Source organism: Heptranchias perlo, unplaced genomic scaffold, assembly GCF_035084215.1.
Source record: "Heptranchias perlo isolate sHepPer1 unplaced genomic scaffold, sHepPer1.hap1 HAP1_SCAFFOLD_242, whole genome shotgun sequence".
NCBI classification, from domain to species: Eukaryota; Metazoa; Chordata; class Chondrichthyes; order Hexanchiformes; family Hexanchidae; genus Heptranchias; species Heptranchias perlo.
The window spans coordinates 396,889-412,179 of NW_027139254.1; the positions used below are offsets into that span (position 1 = coordinate 396,889).

Genomic DNA, 15,291 nt, shown 5'->3' on the forward strand with positions numbered 1-15,291 from the left:
CTCTGTTCCTCGCTCGTGTTACTCAGTCCCTTTCTCTGAATCTCCCTCAGTCTTTCCCTCTCGCCCTCGTCTTGCTCCATCTCTTTCTACCTCTCCCTCGTGTTACTCAGTCTCTTTCCCTGTCTCCCCCTGGTTTCATCAGTCTCTTTCCCTGTCTCTCTCTGGTTTCTTCAGTCTCTTTCCCTGTCTCCCTCCTGTTCCTCAGTCTGTTTCTTTCTCTCTCTCTCCTTGGTTTCCTGAGTGCCTTTCTGTGTCCCTCTCTTTCTTGGTGCTGGTGCTCAGTGTCCTTGTTATATTGTGTCGCCAGGGTCAGCCTTCCAAAACGTGTGTTGCTCTGTCCGGGACTGTGATGTGTGACAGTGCAATGGTTTTCCTTCAAAAACAGCCACGGGAGGAGCATATCTCTCGCTAACACACAGCACTAATATGCAACTGGTGAACAAAATAGCGGTACAGCAGAGTGGCGCAGCGGAAGCGTGCTGGGCCCATAACCCAGAGATCGATGGATCGAAACCATCTTCTGCTATTAACGTTCTTTTTAAGCTCAACAATTCACCACAAGAAAAATTTTCTGCTGCTTACACTTTTTCACACACTTTACAATTTCTTTCAAAAACCTCTTCCTTACAATTAGCACATCAATCTGAAACACAACTTTCCAATTACTTTTATTCGCACAGGAACACAAGCTGCAAATGCTGCAAACACACAGCAGCCTCGACTTTCGCCCTTTCATTCAAATCATTCCGGCAGCGCCCCCACCCCACCAGCAGGTGGTGCTGTTGGCCACAGTTCAACCTTCGCGAATGGACAGAGTGAGGAGGACACGGAGAGCAACAGGGAACACATTAACACAACAGGGAACGGCTTTACACAACAGGGAACGTCTTGACTCAACTGGGAACACATTTACACAAGAGGGAATATCTTTAAACAATAAGAAACACATTTACACAACAGGGAACACAATTAAACAACAGGAAACATCTTGACACACCAGGGAACATCTTTGCGCAACGGGGAACACATGAACCAAGAGGGAACACATTTACACAACGGGGAACACATTGACACAGCAGGAAACATCTTTACACAACAGGCAACATCTTTACACAGCAGGGAACACATTAATCAACACGGAACACCTTTACACAACAGGGAACACATTTACACAACAGGGAACACCTTCACACAACATGGAACATCTGTACACAAGAAAAAACATATTGACTCAAGAACAATCTTAAAAACAAGAGTACGAGGTCCCTTGCTTTTTGTGGTGTAGATCATTGATTTAGAAAGTCTCTCACTGGTTTCTTTAGTCTCTTTCTCTGTCTCTCCTTGATTTCTTCAGTCTCTTTCTCTGTCTCTCCCTCTTGTTACTCAGTCTCTTTCTCTGTCTCCCCCTGGTTTCTTCAGTCTCTTTCCCTGTCTCTCTCTGGTTTCTTCAGTCTCTTTCCCTGTCTCCATCCTGTTACTCAGTCTCTTTCTTTCTCTCTCTCTCCTTGGTTTCCTGAGTGCCTTTCTGTGTCAAGATGTTTCCTGTTGTTTAATTGTGTTCCCTGTTGTGTAAATGTGTTTCTTATTGTGTAAAACAAGAGTGCGATGTCCCTTGCTTTTTGTGGTGTAGATCATTGATTTAGAAAGTCTCTCCCTGGTTTCTTTAGTCTCTTTCTCTGTCTCTCCTTGATTTCTTCAGTCTCTTTCCCTGTCTCCCTCCTGTTACTCAGTCTCTTTCTTTCTCTCTCTCTCCTTGGTTTCCTGAGTGCCTTTCTGTGTCAAGATGTTTCCTGTTGTTTAATTGTGTTCCCTGTTGTGTAAATGTGTTTCTTATTGTGTAAAACAAGAGTACGATGTCCCTTGCTTTTTGTGGTGTAGATCATTGATTTAGAAAGTCTCTCCCTGGTTTCTTTAGTCTCTTTCTCTGTCTCTCCTTGATTTCTTCAGTCTCTTTCTCTGTCTCTCCCTCTTGTTACTCAGTCTCTTTCTCTGTCTCCCCCTGGTTTCTTCAGTCTCTTTCCCTGTCTCTCTCTGGTTTCTTCACTATCTTTCACTGTCTCCATCCTGTTACTCAGTCTCTTTCTTTCTCTCTCCCTCCTTGGTTTCCTGAGTGCCTTTCTGTGTCAAGATGTTTCCTGTTGTTTAATTGTGTTCCCTGTTGTGTAAATGTGTTTCTTATTGTGTAAAACAAGAGTGCGATGTCCCTTGCTTTTTGTGGTGTAGATCATTGATTTAGAAAGTCTCTCCCTGGTTTCTTTAGTCTCTTTCTCTGTCTCTCCTTGATTTCTTCAGTCTTTTTCTCTGTCTCTCCCTCTTGTTACTCAGTCTCCTTCTCTGTCTCTCTTGGTTTCTTCAATCTCTCTCTCTGTTTCTCCCTCGTGTTACCCAGTCTCATTCCCTGTCTCTCCCTGGTTTGTTCAGTCTCTGTCACTGACTCTCCCTGGTTTCTTCAGTCTCTTTCTCTGTCTCTCTATGGTTTCTTCAGTCTCTTTCTCTGTTTCTTCCTCGTCTTACTCAATCTCTTTCTCAGTCTCTCCCTTGTTTCATCAGTCTCTTTCTCTGTCTCTCTCTCGTTTCTACGGTCTCTTTCTCTGTTCCTCGCTCGTGTTACTCAGTCCCTTTCTCTGAATCTCCCTCAGTCTTTCCCTCTCGCCCTCGTCTTGCTCCATCTCTTTCTACCTCTCCCTCGTGTTACTCAGTCTCTTTCCCTGTCTCCCCCTGGTTTCATCAGTCTCTTTCCCTGTCTCTCTCTGGTTTCTTCAGTCTCTTTCCCTGTCTCCCTCCTGTTCCTCAGTCTGTTTCTTTCTCTCTCTCTCCTTGGTTTCCTGAGTGCCTTTCTGTGTCCCTCTCTTTCTTGGTGCTGGTGCTCAGTGTCCTTGTCATATTGTGTCGCCAGGGTCAGCCTTCCAAAACGTGTGTTGCTCTGTCCGGGACTGTGAGGTATTACAGTGCAATGGTTTTCCTTCAAAAACAGCCACGGGAGGAGCATATCTCTCGCTAACACACAGCACTAATATGCAACTGGTGAACAAAATAGCGGTACAGCAGAGAGGCGCAGCGGAAGCGTGCTCGGTCCATAACCCAGAGGTCGATGGATCGAAACCATCTTCTGCTATTAACGTTCTTTTTAAGCTCAACAATTCACCACAAGAAAAATTTTCTGCTGCTTACACTTTTTCACACACTTTACAATTTCTTTCAAAAACCTCTTCCTTACAATTAGCACATCAATCTGAAACACAACTTTCCAATTACTTTTATTCGCACAGGAACACAAGCTGCAAATGCTGCAAACACACAGCAGCCTCGACTTTCGCCCTTTCATTCAAATCATTCCGGCAGCGCCCCCACCCCACCAGCAGGTGGTGCTGTTGGCCACAGTTCAACCTTCGCGAATGGACAGAGTGAGGAGGACACGGAGAGCAACAGGGAACACATTAACACAACAGGGAACGGCTTTACACAACAGGGAACGTCTTGACTCAACTGGGAACACATTTACACAAGAGGGAATATCTTTAAACAATAAGAAACACATTTACACAACAGGGAACACAATTAAACAACAGGAAACATCTTGACACACCAGGGAACATCTTTGCGCAACGGGGAACACATGAACCAAGAGGGAACACATTTACACAACGGGGAACACATTGACACAGCAGGAAACATCTTTACACAACAGGCAACATCTTTCCACAGCAGGGAACACATTAATCAACACGGAACACCTTTACACAACAGGGAACACATTTACACAACAGGGAACACCTTCACACAACATGGAACATCTGTACACAAGAAAAAACATATTGACTCAAGAACAATCTTAAAAACAAGAGTACGAGGTCCCTTGCTTTTTGTGGTGTAGATCATTGATTTAGAAAGTCTCTCCCTGGTTTCTTTCGTCTCTTTCTCTGTCTCTCCTTGATTTCTTCAGTCTCTTTCTCTGTCTCTCCCTCTTGTTGCTCAGTCTCTTTCTCTGCCTCCCCCTGGTTTCTTCATTCTCTTTCCCTGTCTCTCTCTGGTTTCTTCAGTCTCTTTCCCTGTCTCCCTTCTGTTACTCAGTCTCTTTCTTTCTCTCTCTCTCCTTGGTTTCCTGAGTGCCTTTCTGTGTCAAGATGTTTCCTGTTGTTTAATTGTGTTCCCTGTTGTGTAAATGTGTTTCTTATTGTGTAAAACAAGAGTACGATGTCCCTTGCTTTTTGTGGTGTAGATCATTGATTCAGAAAGTCTTTCCCTGGTTTCTTTAGTCTCTTTCTCTGTCTCTCCTTGATTTCTTCAGTCTCTTTCCCTGTCTCCCTCCTGTTACTCAGTCTCTTTCTTTCTCTCTCTCTCCTTGGTTTCCTGAGTGCCTTTTTGTGTCAAGATGTTTCCTGTTGTTTAATTGTGTTCCCTGTTGTGTAAATGTGTTTCTTATTGTGTAAAACAAGAGTACGATGTCCCTTGCTTTTTGTGGTGTGGATCATTGATTTCGAAAGTCTCTCCCTGGTTTCTTTAGTCTCTTTCTCTGTCTCTCCTTGATTTCTTCAGTCTCTTTCTCTGTCTCTCCCTCTTGTTACTCAGTCTCTTTCTCTGCCTCCCCCTGGTTTCTTCAGTCTCTTTCCCTGTCTCTCTCTGGTTTCTTCAGTCTCTTTCCCTGTCTCCATCCTGTTACTCAGTCTCTTTCTTTCTCTCTCTCTCCTTGGTTTCCTGAGTGCCTTTCTGTGTCAAGATGTTTCCTGTTGTTTAATTGTGTTCCCTGTTGTGTAAATGTGTTTGTTATTGTGTAAAACAAGAGTGCGATGTCCCTTGCTTTTTGTGGTGTAGATCATTGATTTAGAAAGTCTCTCCCTGGTTTCTTTAGTCTCTTTCTCTGTCTCTCCTTGATTTCTTCAGTCTTTTTCTCTGTCTCTCCCTCTTGTTATTCAGTCTCATTCTCCATCTATCTTGGTTTCTTCAATCTCTCTCTCTGTTTCTCCCTCTTGTTACCCAATCTCATTCCCTGTCTCTCGCTGGTTTGTTCAGTCTCTGTCACTGAATCTCCCTGGTTTCTTCAGTCTCTTTCTCTGTCTTTCTATGGTTTCTTCAGTCTCTTTCTCTGTTTCTTCCTCGTCTTACTCAGTCTCTTTCTCTGTCTCTCCCTTGTTTCATCAGACTCTTTCTCTGTCTCTCTCTCGTTTCTACGGTCTCTTTCTCTGTTCCTCGCTCGTGTTACTCAGTCCCTTTCTCTGAATCTCCCTCAGTCTTTCCCTCTCGCCCTCGTCTTGCTCCATCTCTTTCTACCTCTCCCTCGTGTTACTCAGTCTCTTTCCCTGTCTCCCCCTGCTTTCTTCAGTCTCTTTCCCTGTCTCCCTCCTGTTACTCAGTCTCTTTCTTTCTCTCTCTCTCCTTGGTTTCCTGAGTGCCTTTCTGTGTCCCTCTCTTTCTTGGTGCTGGTACTCAGTGTCCTTGTCACATTGTGTCGCCAGGGTTAGCCTTCCAAAACGTGTGTTGCTCTGTCCGGAACTGTGAGGTATTTCAGTGCAATGGTTTTCCTTCAAAAACAGCCACGTGAAGAGCATGTCTCTTGCTAACACACAGCACTAATATGCAACTGGTGAACAAAGTAACGGTAAAGCAGAGTGGCGCAGCGGAAGCGTGCTGGGCCCATAACCCAGAGGTCGATGGATCGAAACCATCTTCTGCTATTAACGTTCTTTTTAAGCTCAACAATTCACCACATGAAACATTTTCTGCTGCTCACACTTTTTCACACACTTTACAATTTCTTTCAAAAACCTCTTCCTTACAATTAGCACATCAATCTGAAACACAACTTTCCAATTACTTTTATTCGCACAGGAACACAAGCTGCAAATGCTGCAAACACACAGCAGCCTCGGCTTTCGCCCTTTCATTCAAATCATTCCGGTAGCGCCCCCACCCCACCAGCAGGTGGTGCTGTTGGCCACAGTTCAACCTTCGCTGATGGACAGAGTGAGGAGGACACGGAGAGAAACAGGGAACACATTCACACAACAGGGAACGGCTTTACACAACAGGGAACGTCTTGACACAACTGGGAACACATTTACACAAGAGGGAATATCTTTACACAATAAGAAACACATTAACACAACAGGGAACACAATCAAACAACAGGAAACATCTTTACACACCAGGGAACATCTTTGCACAACAGGGAACACATTTACACAACATGGAACATTAACACAACGCAAAAATCTTTACACAACGGCTAACATCTTGACACAACAGGGAATACATTTACACAACAGGGAATATCAACACACAACAAGGAACACATTTACACAACGGGGAACACATTGACACAGCAGGAAATATCTTTACACAACAGGCAACATCTTTACACAGCAGGGAACACATTAATCAACACGGAACACCTTTACACAACAGGGAACACATTTACACAACAGGGAACACCTTCACACAACATGGAACATCTGTACACAAGAAAAAACATATTGACTCAAGAACAATCTTAAAAACAAGAGTACGAGGTCCCTTGCTTTTTGTGGTGTAGATCATTGATTTAGAAAGTCTCTCCCTGGTTTCTTTCGTCTCTTTCTCTGTCTCTCCTTGATTTCTTCAGTCTCTTTCTCTGTCTCTCCCTCTTGTTACTCAGTCTCTTTCTCTGTCTCCCCCTGGTTTCTTCAGTCTCTTTCCCTGTCTCTCTCTGGTTTCTTCAGTCTCTTTCCCTGTCTCCCTCCTGTTACTCAGTCTCTTTCTTTCTCTCTCTCTCCTTGGTTTCCTGAGTGCCTTTCTGTGTCAAGATGTTTCCTGTTGTTTAATTGTGTTCCCTGTTGTGTCAATGTGTTTCTTATTGTGCAAAACAAGAGTACGATGTCCCTTGCTTTTTGTGGTGCAGATCATTGATTTAGAAAGTCTCTCCCTGGTTTCTTTAGTCTCTTTCTCTGTCTCTCCTTGATTTCTTCAGTCTCTTTCTCTGTCTCTCCCTCTTGTTACTCAGTCTCTTTCTCTGTCTCCCCTTGGTTTCTTCAGTCTCTTTCCCTGTCTCTCTCTGGTTTCTTCAGTCTCTTTCCCTGTCTCCCTCCTGTTCCTCAGTCTGTTTCTTTCTCTCTCTCTCCTTGGTTTCCTGAGTGCCTTTCTGTGTCCCTCTCTTTCTTGGTGCTGGTGCTCAGTGTCCTTGTCATATTGTGTCGCCAGGGTCAGCCTTCCAAAACGTGTGTTGCTCTGTCCGGGACTGTGAGGGATGACAGTGCAATGGTTTTCCTTCAAAAACAGCCACGGGAGGAGCATATCTCTCGCTAACACACAGCACTAATATGCAACTGGTGAACAAAATAGCGGTACAGCAGAGTGGCGCAGCGGAAGCGTGCTGGGCCCATAACCCAGAGGTCGATGGATCGAAACCATCTTCTGCTATTAACGTTCTTTTTAAGCTCAACAATTCACCACAAGAAAAATTTTCTGCTGCTTACACTTTTTCACACACTTTACAATTTCTTTCAAAAACCTCTTCCTTACAATTAGCACATCAATCTGAAACACAACTTTCCAATTACTTTTATTCGCACAGGAACACAAGCTGCAAATGCTGCAAACACACAGCAGCCTCGACTTTCGCCCTTTCATTCAAATCATTCCGGCAGCGCCCCCACCCCACCAGCAGGTGGTGCTGTTGGCCACAGTTCAACCTTCGCGAATGGACAGAGTGAGGAGGACACGGAGAGCAACAGGGAACACATTAACACAACAGGGAACGGCTTTACACAACAGGGAACGTCTTTACTCAACTGGGAACACATTTACACAAGAGGGAATATCTTTAAACAATAAGAAACACATTTACACAACAGGGAACACAATTAAACAACAGGAAACATCTTGACACACCAGGGAACATATTTGCGCAACGGGGAACACATGAACCAAGAGGGAACACATTTACACAACGGGGAACACATTGACACAGCAGGAAACATCTTTACACAACAGGCAACATCTTTACACAGCAGGGAACACATTAATCAACACGGAACACCTTTACACAACAGGGAACACATTTACACAACAGGGAACACCTTCACACAACATGGAACATCTGTACACAAGAAAAAACATATTGACTCAAGAACAATCTTAAAAACAAGAGTACGAGGTCCCTTGCTTTTTGTGGTGTAGATCATTGATTTAGAAAGTCTCTCCCTGGTTTCTTTAGTCTCTTTCTCTGTCTCTCCTTGATTTCTTCAGTCTCTTTCTCTGTCTCTCCCTCTTGTTGCTCAGTCTCTTTCTCTGCCTCCCCCTGGTTTCTTCAGTCTCTTTCCCTGTCTCTCTCTGGTTTCTTCAGTCTCTTTCCCTGTCTCCCTTCTGTTACTCAGTCTCTTTCTTTCTCTCTCTCTCCTTGGTTTCCTGAGTGCCTTTCTGTGTCAAGATGTTTCCTGTTGTTTAATTGTGTTCCCTGTTGTGTAAATGTGTTTCTTATTGTGTAAAACAAGAGTACGATGTCCCTTGCTTTTTGTGGTGTAGATCATTGATTCAGAAAGTCTTTCCCTGGTTTCTTTAGTCTCTTTCTCTGTCTCTCCTTGATTTCTTCAGTCTCTTTCCCTGTCTCCCTCCTGTTACTCAGTCTCTTTCTTTCTCTCTCTCTCCTTGGTTTCCTGAGTGCCTTTCTGTGTCAAGATGTTTCCTGTTGTTTAATTGTGTTCCCTGTTGTGTAAATGTGTTTCTTATTGTGTAAAACAAGAGTACGATGTCCCTTGCTTTTTGTGGTGTAGATCATTGATTTAGAAAGTCTCTCCCTGGTTTCTTAAGTCTCTTTCTCTGTCTCTCCTTGATTTCTTCAGTCTCTTTCTCTGTCTCTCCCTCTTGTTACTCAGTCTCTTTCTCTGTCTCCCCCTGGTTTCTTCAGTCTCTTTCCCTGTCTCTCTCTGGTTTCTTCAGTATCTTTCACTGTCTCCATCCTGTTACTCAGTCTCTTTCTTTCTCTCTCCCTCCTTGGTTTCCTGAGTGCCTTTCTGTGTCAAGATGTTTCCTGTTGTTTAATTGTGTTCCCTGTTGTGTAAATGTGTTTCTTATTGTGTAAAACAAGAGTGCGATGTCCCTTGATTTTTGTGGTGTAGATCATTGATTTAGAAAGTCTCTCCCTGGTTTCTTTAGTCTCTTTCTCTGTCTCTCCTTGATTTCTTCAGTCTTTTTCTCTGTCTCTCCCTCTTGTTACTCAGTCTCCTTCTCTGTCTCTCTTGGTTTCTTCAATCTCTCTCTCTGTTTCTCCCTCGTGTTACCCAGTCTCATTCCCTGTCTCTCCCTGGTTTGTTCAGTCTCTGTCTCTGACTCTCCCTGGTTTCTTCAGTCTCTTTCTCTGTCTCTCTATGGTTTCTTCAGTCTCTTTCTCTGTTTCTTCCTCGTCTTACTCAATCTCTTTCTCAGTCTCTCCCTTGTTTCATCAGTCTCTTTCTCTGTCTCTCTCTCGTTTCTACGGTCTCTTTCTCTGTTCCTCGCTCGTGTTACTCAGTCCCTTTCTCTGAATCTCCCTCAGTCTTTCCCTCTCGCCCTCGTCTTGCTCCATCTCTTTCTACCTCTCCCTCGTGTTACTCAGTCTCTTTCCCTGTCTCCCCCTGGTTTCATCAGTCTCTTTCCCTGTCTCTCTCTGGTTTCTTCAGTCTCTTTCCCTGTCTCCCTCCTGTTCCTCAGTCTGTTTCTTTCTCTCTCTCTCCTTGGTTTCCTGAGTGCCTTTCTGTGTCCCTCTCTTTCTTGGTGCTGGTGCTCAGTGTCCTTGTCATATTGTGTCGCCAGGGTCAGCCTTCCAAAACGTGTGTTGCTCTGTCCGGGACTGTGAGGTATTACAGTGCAATGGTTTTCCTTCAAAAACAGCCACGGGAGGAGCATATCTCTCGCTAACACACAGCACTAATATGCAACTGGTGAGCAAAATAGCGGTACAGCAGAGAGGCGCAGCGGAAGCGTGCTGGGTCCATAACCCAGAGGTCGATGGATCGAAACCATCTTCTGCTATTAACGTTCTTTTTAAGCTCAACAATTCACCACAAGAAAAATTTCTGCTGCTTACACTTTTTCACACACTTTACAATTTCTTTCAAAAACCTCTTCCTTACAATTAGCACATCAATCTGAAACACAACTTTCCAATTACTTTTATTCGCACAGGAACACAAGCTGCAAATGCTGCAAACACACAGCAGCCTCGACTTTCGCCCTTTCATTCAAATCATTCCGGCAGCGCCCCCAACCCACCAGCAGGTGGTGCTGTTGGCCACAGTTCAACCTTCGCGAATGGACAGAGTGAGGAGGACACGGAGAGCAACAGGGAACACATTAACACAACAGGGAACGGCTTTTCACAACAGGGAACGTCTTGACTCAACTGGGAACACATTTACACAAGAGGGAATATCTTTAAACAATAAGAAACACATTTACACAACAGGGAACACAATTAAACAACAGGAAACATCTTGACACACCAGGGAACATCTTTGCGCAACGGGGAACACATGAACCAAGAGGGAACACATTTACACAACGGGGAACACATTGACACAGCAGGAAACATCTTTACACAACAGGCAACATCTTTCCACAGCAGGGAACACATTAATCAACACGGAACACCTTTACACAACAGGGAACACATTTACACAACAGGGAACACCTTCACACAACATGGAACATCTGTACACAAGAAAAAACATATTGACTCAAGAACAATCTTAAAAACAAGAGTACGAGGTCCCTTGCTTTTTGTGGTGTAGATCATTGATTTAGAAAGTCTCTCCCTGGTTTCTTTAGTCTCTTTCTCTGTCTCTCCTTGATTTCTTCAGTCTCTTTCTCTGTCTCTCCCTCTTGTTACTCAGTCTCTTTCTCTGTCTCCCCCTGGTTTCTTCAGTCTCTTTCCCTGTCTCTCTCTGGTTTCTTCAGTCTCTTTCCCTGTCTCCCTCCTGTTACTCAGTCTCTTTCTTTCTCTCTCTCTCCTTGGTTTCCTGAGTGCCTTTCTGTGTCAAGATGTTTCCTGTTGTTTAATTGTGTTCCCTGTTGTGTAAATGTGTTTGTTATTGTGTAAAACAAGAGTGCGATGTCCCTTGCTTTTTGTGGTGTAGATCATTGATTTAGAAAGTCTCTCCCTGGTTTCTTTAGTCTCTTTCTCTGTCTCTCCTTGATTTCTTCAGTCTTTTTCTCTGTCTCTCCCTCTTGTTACTCAGTCTCCTTCTCTGTCTCACTTGGTTTCTTCAATCTCTCTCTCTGTTTCTCCCTCGTGTTACCCAGTCTCATTCCCTGTCTCTCCCTGGTTTGTTCAGTCTCTGTCACTGACTCTCCCTGGTTTCTTCAGTCTCTTTCTCTGTCTCTCTATGGTTTCTTCAGTCTCTTTCTCTGTTTCTTCCTCGTCTTACTCAATCTCTTTCTCATCTCTCCCTTGTTTCGTCAGTCTCTTTCTCTGTCTCTCTCTCGTTTCTACGGTCTCTTTCTCTGTTCCTCGCTCGTGTTACTCAGTCCCTTTCTCTGAATCTCCCTCAGTCTTTCCCTCTCGCCCTCGTCTTGCTCCATCTCTTTCTACCTCTCCCTCGTGTTACTCAGTCTCTTTCCCTGTCTCCCCCTGGTTTCATCAGTCTCTTTCCCTGTCTCTCTCTGGTTTCTTCAGTCTCTTTCCCTGTCTCCCTCCTGTTCCTCAGTCTGTTTCTTTCTCTCTCTCTCCCTGGTTTCCTGAGTGCCTTTCTGTGTCCCTCTCTTTCTTGGTGCTGGTGCTCAGTGTCCTTGTCATATTGTGTCGCCAGGGTCAGCCTTCCAAAACGTGTGTTGCTCTGTCCGGGACTGTGAGGTATTACAGTGCAATGGTTTTCCTTCAAAAACAGCCACAGGAGGAGCATATCTCTCGCTAACACACAGCACTAATATGCAACTGGTGAACAAAATTGCGGTACAGCAGAGTGGCGCAGCGGAAGCGTGCTGGGCCCATAACCCAGAGGTCGATGGATCGAAACCATCTTCTGCTATTAACGTTCTTTTTAAGCTCAACAATTCACCACAAGAAAAATTTTCTGCTGCTTACACTTTTTCACACACTTTACAATTTCTTTCAAAAACCTCTTCCTTACAATTAGCACATCAATCTGAAACACAACTTTCCAATTACTTTTATTCGCACAGGAACACAAGCTGCAAATGCTGCAAACACACAGCAGCCTCGACTTTCGCCCTTTCATTCAAATCATTCCGGCAGCGCCCCCACCCCACCAGCAGGTGGTGCTGTTGGCCACAGTTCAACCTTCGCGAATGGACAGAGTGAGGAGGACACGGAGAGCAACAGGGAACACATTAACACAACAGGGAACGGCTTTACACAACAGGGAACGTCTTGACTCAACTGGGAACACATTTACACAAGAGGGAATATCTTTAAACAATAAGAAACACATTTACACAACAGGGAACACAATTAAACAACAGGAAACATCTTGACACACCAGGGAACATCTTTGCGCAACGGGGAACATATGAACCAAGAGGGAACACATTTACACAACGGGGAACACATTGACACAGCAGGAAACATCTTTACACAACAGGCAACATCTTTACACAGCAGGGAACACATTAATCAACACGGAACACCTTTACACAACAGGGAACACATTTACACAACAGGGAACACCTTCACACAACATGGAACATCTGTACACAAGAAAAAACATATTGACTCAAGAACAATCTTAAAAACAAGAGTACGAGGTCCCTTGCTTTTTGTGGTGTACATCATTGATTTAGAAAGTCTCTCCCTGGTTTCTTTAGTCTCTTTCTCTGTCTCTCCTTGATTTCTTCAGTCTCTTTCTCTGTCTCTCCCTCTTGTTACTCAGTCTCCTTCTCTGTCTCTCTTGGTTTCTTCAATCTCTCTCTCTGTTTCTCCCTCGTGTTACCCAGTCTCATTCCCTGTCTCTCCCTGGTTTGTTCAGTCTCTGTCACCGACTCTCCCTGGTTTCTTCAGTCTCTTTCTCTGTCTCTCTATGGTTTCTTCAGTCTCTTTCTCTGTTTCTTCCTCGTCTTACTCAATCTCTTTCTCAGTCTCTCCCTTGTTTCATCAGTCTCTTTCTCTGTCTCTCTCTCGTTTCTACGGTCTCTTTCTCTGTTCCTCGCTCGTGTAACTCAGTCCCTTTCTCTGAATCTCCCTCAGTCTTTCCCTCTCGCCCTCGTCTTGCTCCATCTCTTTCTACCTCTCCCTCGTGTTACTCAGTCTCTTTCCCTGTCTCCCCCTGGTTTCATCAGTCTCTTTCCCTGTCTCTCTCTGGTTTCTTCAGTCTCTTTCCCTGTCTCCCTCCTGTTCCTCAGTCTGTTTCTTTCTCTCTCTCTCCTTGGTTTCCTGAGTGCCTTTCTGTGTCCCTCTCTTTCTTGGTGCTGGTGCTCAGTGTCCTTGTCATATTGTGTCGCCAGGGTCAGCCTTCCAAAACGTGTGTTGCTCTGTCCGGGACTGTGAGGTATTACAGTGCAATGGTTTTCCTTCAAAAACAGCCACGGGAGGAGCATATCTCTCGCTAACACACAGCAATAATATGCAACTGGTGAACAAAATAGCGGTACAGCAGAGTGGCGCAGCGGAAGCGTGCTGGGCCCATAACCCAGAGGTCGATGGATCGAAACCATCTTCTGCTATTAACGTTCTTTTTAAGCTCAACAATTCACCACAAGAAAAATTTTCTGCTGCTTACACTTTTTCACACACTTTACAATTTCTTTCAAAAACCTCTTCCTTACAATTAGCACATCAATCTGAAACACAACTTTCCAATTACTTTTATTCGCACAGGAACACAAGCTGCAAATGCTGCAAACACACAGCAGCCTCGACTTTCGCCCTTTCATTCAAATCATTCCGGCAGCGCCCCCACCCCACCAGCAGGTGGTGCTGTTGGCCACAGTTCAACCTTCGCGAATGGACAGAGTGAGGAGGACACGGAGAGCAACAGGGAACACATTAACACAACAGGGAACGGCTTTACACAACAGGGAACGTCTTGACTAAACTGGGAACACATTTACACAAGAGGGAATATCTTTAAACAATAAGAAACACATTTACACAACAGGGAACACAATTAAACAACAGGAAACATCTTGACACACCAGGGAACATCTTTGCGCAACGGGGAACACATGAACCAAGAGGGAACACATTTACACAACGGGGAACACATTGACACAGCAGGAAACATCTTTACACAACAGGCAACATCTTTACACAGCAGGGAACACATTAATCAACACGGAACACCTTTACACAACAGGGAACACATTTACACAACAGGGAACACCTTCACACAACATGGAACATCTGTACACAAGAAAAAACATATTGACTCAAGAACAATCTTAAAAACAAGAGTACGAGGTCCCTTGCTTTTTGTGGTGTACATCATTGATTTAGAAAGTCTCTCCCTGGTTTCTTTAGTCTCTTTCTCTGTCTCTCCTTGATTTCTTCAGTCTCTTTCTCTGTCTCTCCCTCTTGTTACTCAGTCTCTTTCTCTGTCTCCCCCTGGTTTCTTCAGTCTCTTTCCCTGTCTCTCTCTGGTTTCTTCAGTCTCTTTCCCTGTCTCCCTCCTGTTACTCAGTCTCTTTCTTTCTCTCTCTCTCCTTGGTTTCCTGAGTGCCTTTCTGTGTCAAGATGTTTCCTGTTGTTTAATTGTGTTCCCTGTTGTGTAAATGTGTTTGTTATTGTGTAAAACAAGAGTGCGATGTCCCTTGCTTTTTGTGGTGTAGATCATTGATTTAGAAAGTCTCTCCCTGGTTTCTTTAGTCTCTTTCTCTGTCTCTCCTTGATTTCTTCAGTCTCTTTCCCTGTATCCCTTCTGTTACTCAGTCTCTTTCTTTCTCTCTCTCTCCTTGGTTTCCTGAGTGCCTTTCTGTGTCAAGATGTTTCCTGTTGTTTAATTGTGTTCCCTGTTGTGTAAATGTGTTTCTTATTGTGTAAAACAAGAGTACGATGTCCCTTGCTTTTTGTGGTGTAGATCATTGATTTAGAAAGTCTCTCCCTGGTTTCTTTAGTCTCTTTCTCTGTCTCTCCTTGATTTCTTCAGTCTCTTTCTCTGTCTCTCCCTCTTGTTACTCAGTCTCTTTCTCTGTCTCCCCCTGGTTTCTTCAGTCTCTTTCCCTGTCTCTCTCTGGTTTCTTCACTATCTTTCACTGTCTCCATCCTGTTACTCAGTCTCTTTCTTTCTCTCTCCCTCCTTGGTTTCCTGAGTGCCTTTCTGTGTCAAGATGTTTCCTGTTGTTTAATTGTGTTCCCTGTTGTGTAAATGTGTTTCTTATTGTGTAAAACAA

General features: G+C 44.2%; 4 non-coding genes across 4 annotated transcripts; all 4 read left to right on the plus strand.

Moving 5' to 3' along the window:
- Window positions 1-5,600: 5,600 nt before the first annotated feature.
- trnam-cau (transfer RNA methionine (anticodon CAU)) lies at window positions 5,601-5,672 on the plus strand. Its single transcript has one exon. It is a non-coding gene; the product is annotated as a tRNA-Met (tRNA).
- A 1,648-nt stretch (window positions 5,673-7,320) lies between these two features.
- trnam-cau (transfer RNA methionine (anticodon CAU)) lies at window positions 7,321-7,392 on the plus strand. The gene has a single exon. It is a non-coding gene; the product is annotated as a tRNA-Met (tRNA).
- Window positions 7,393-11,903: 4,511 nt separating this feature from the next.
- Window positions 11,904-11,975, plus strand: trnam-cau (transfer RNA methionine (anticodon CAU)). The gene has a single exon. It is a non-coding gene; the product is annotated as a tRNA-Met (tRNA).
- A 1,579-nt stretch (window positions 11,976-13,554) lies between these two features.
- Window positions 13,555-13,626, plus strand: trnam-cau (transfer RNA methionine (anticodon CAU)). Its single transcript has one exon. It is a non-coding gene; the product is annotated as a tRNA-Met (tRNA).
- The last annotated feature ends 1,665 nt before the right edge of the window (window positions 13,627-15,291 follow it).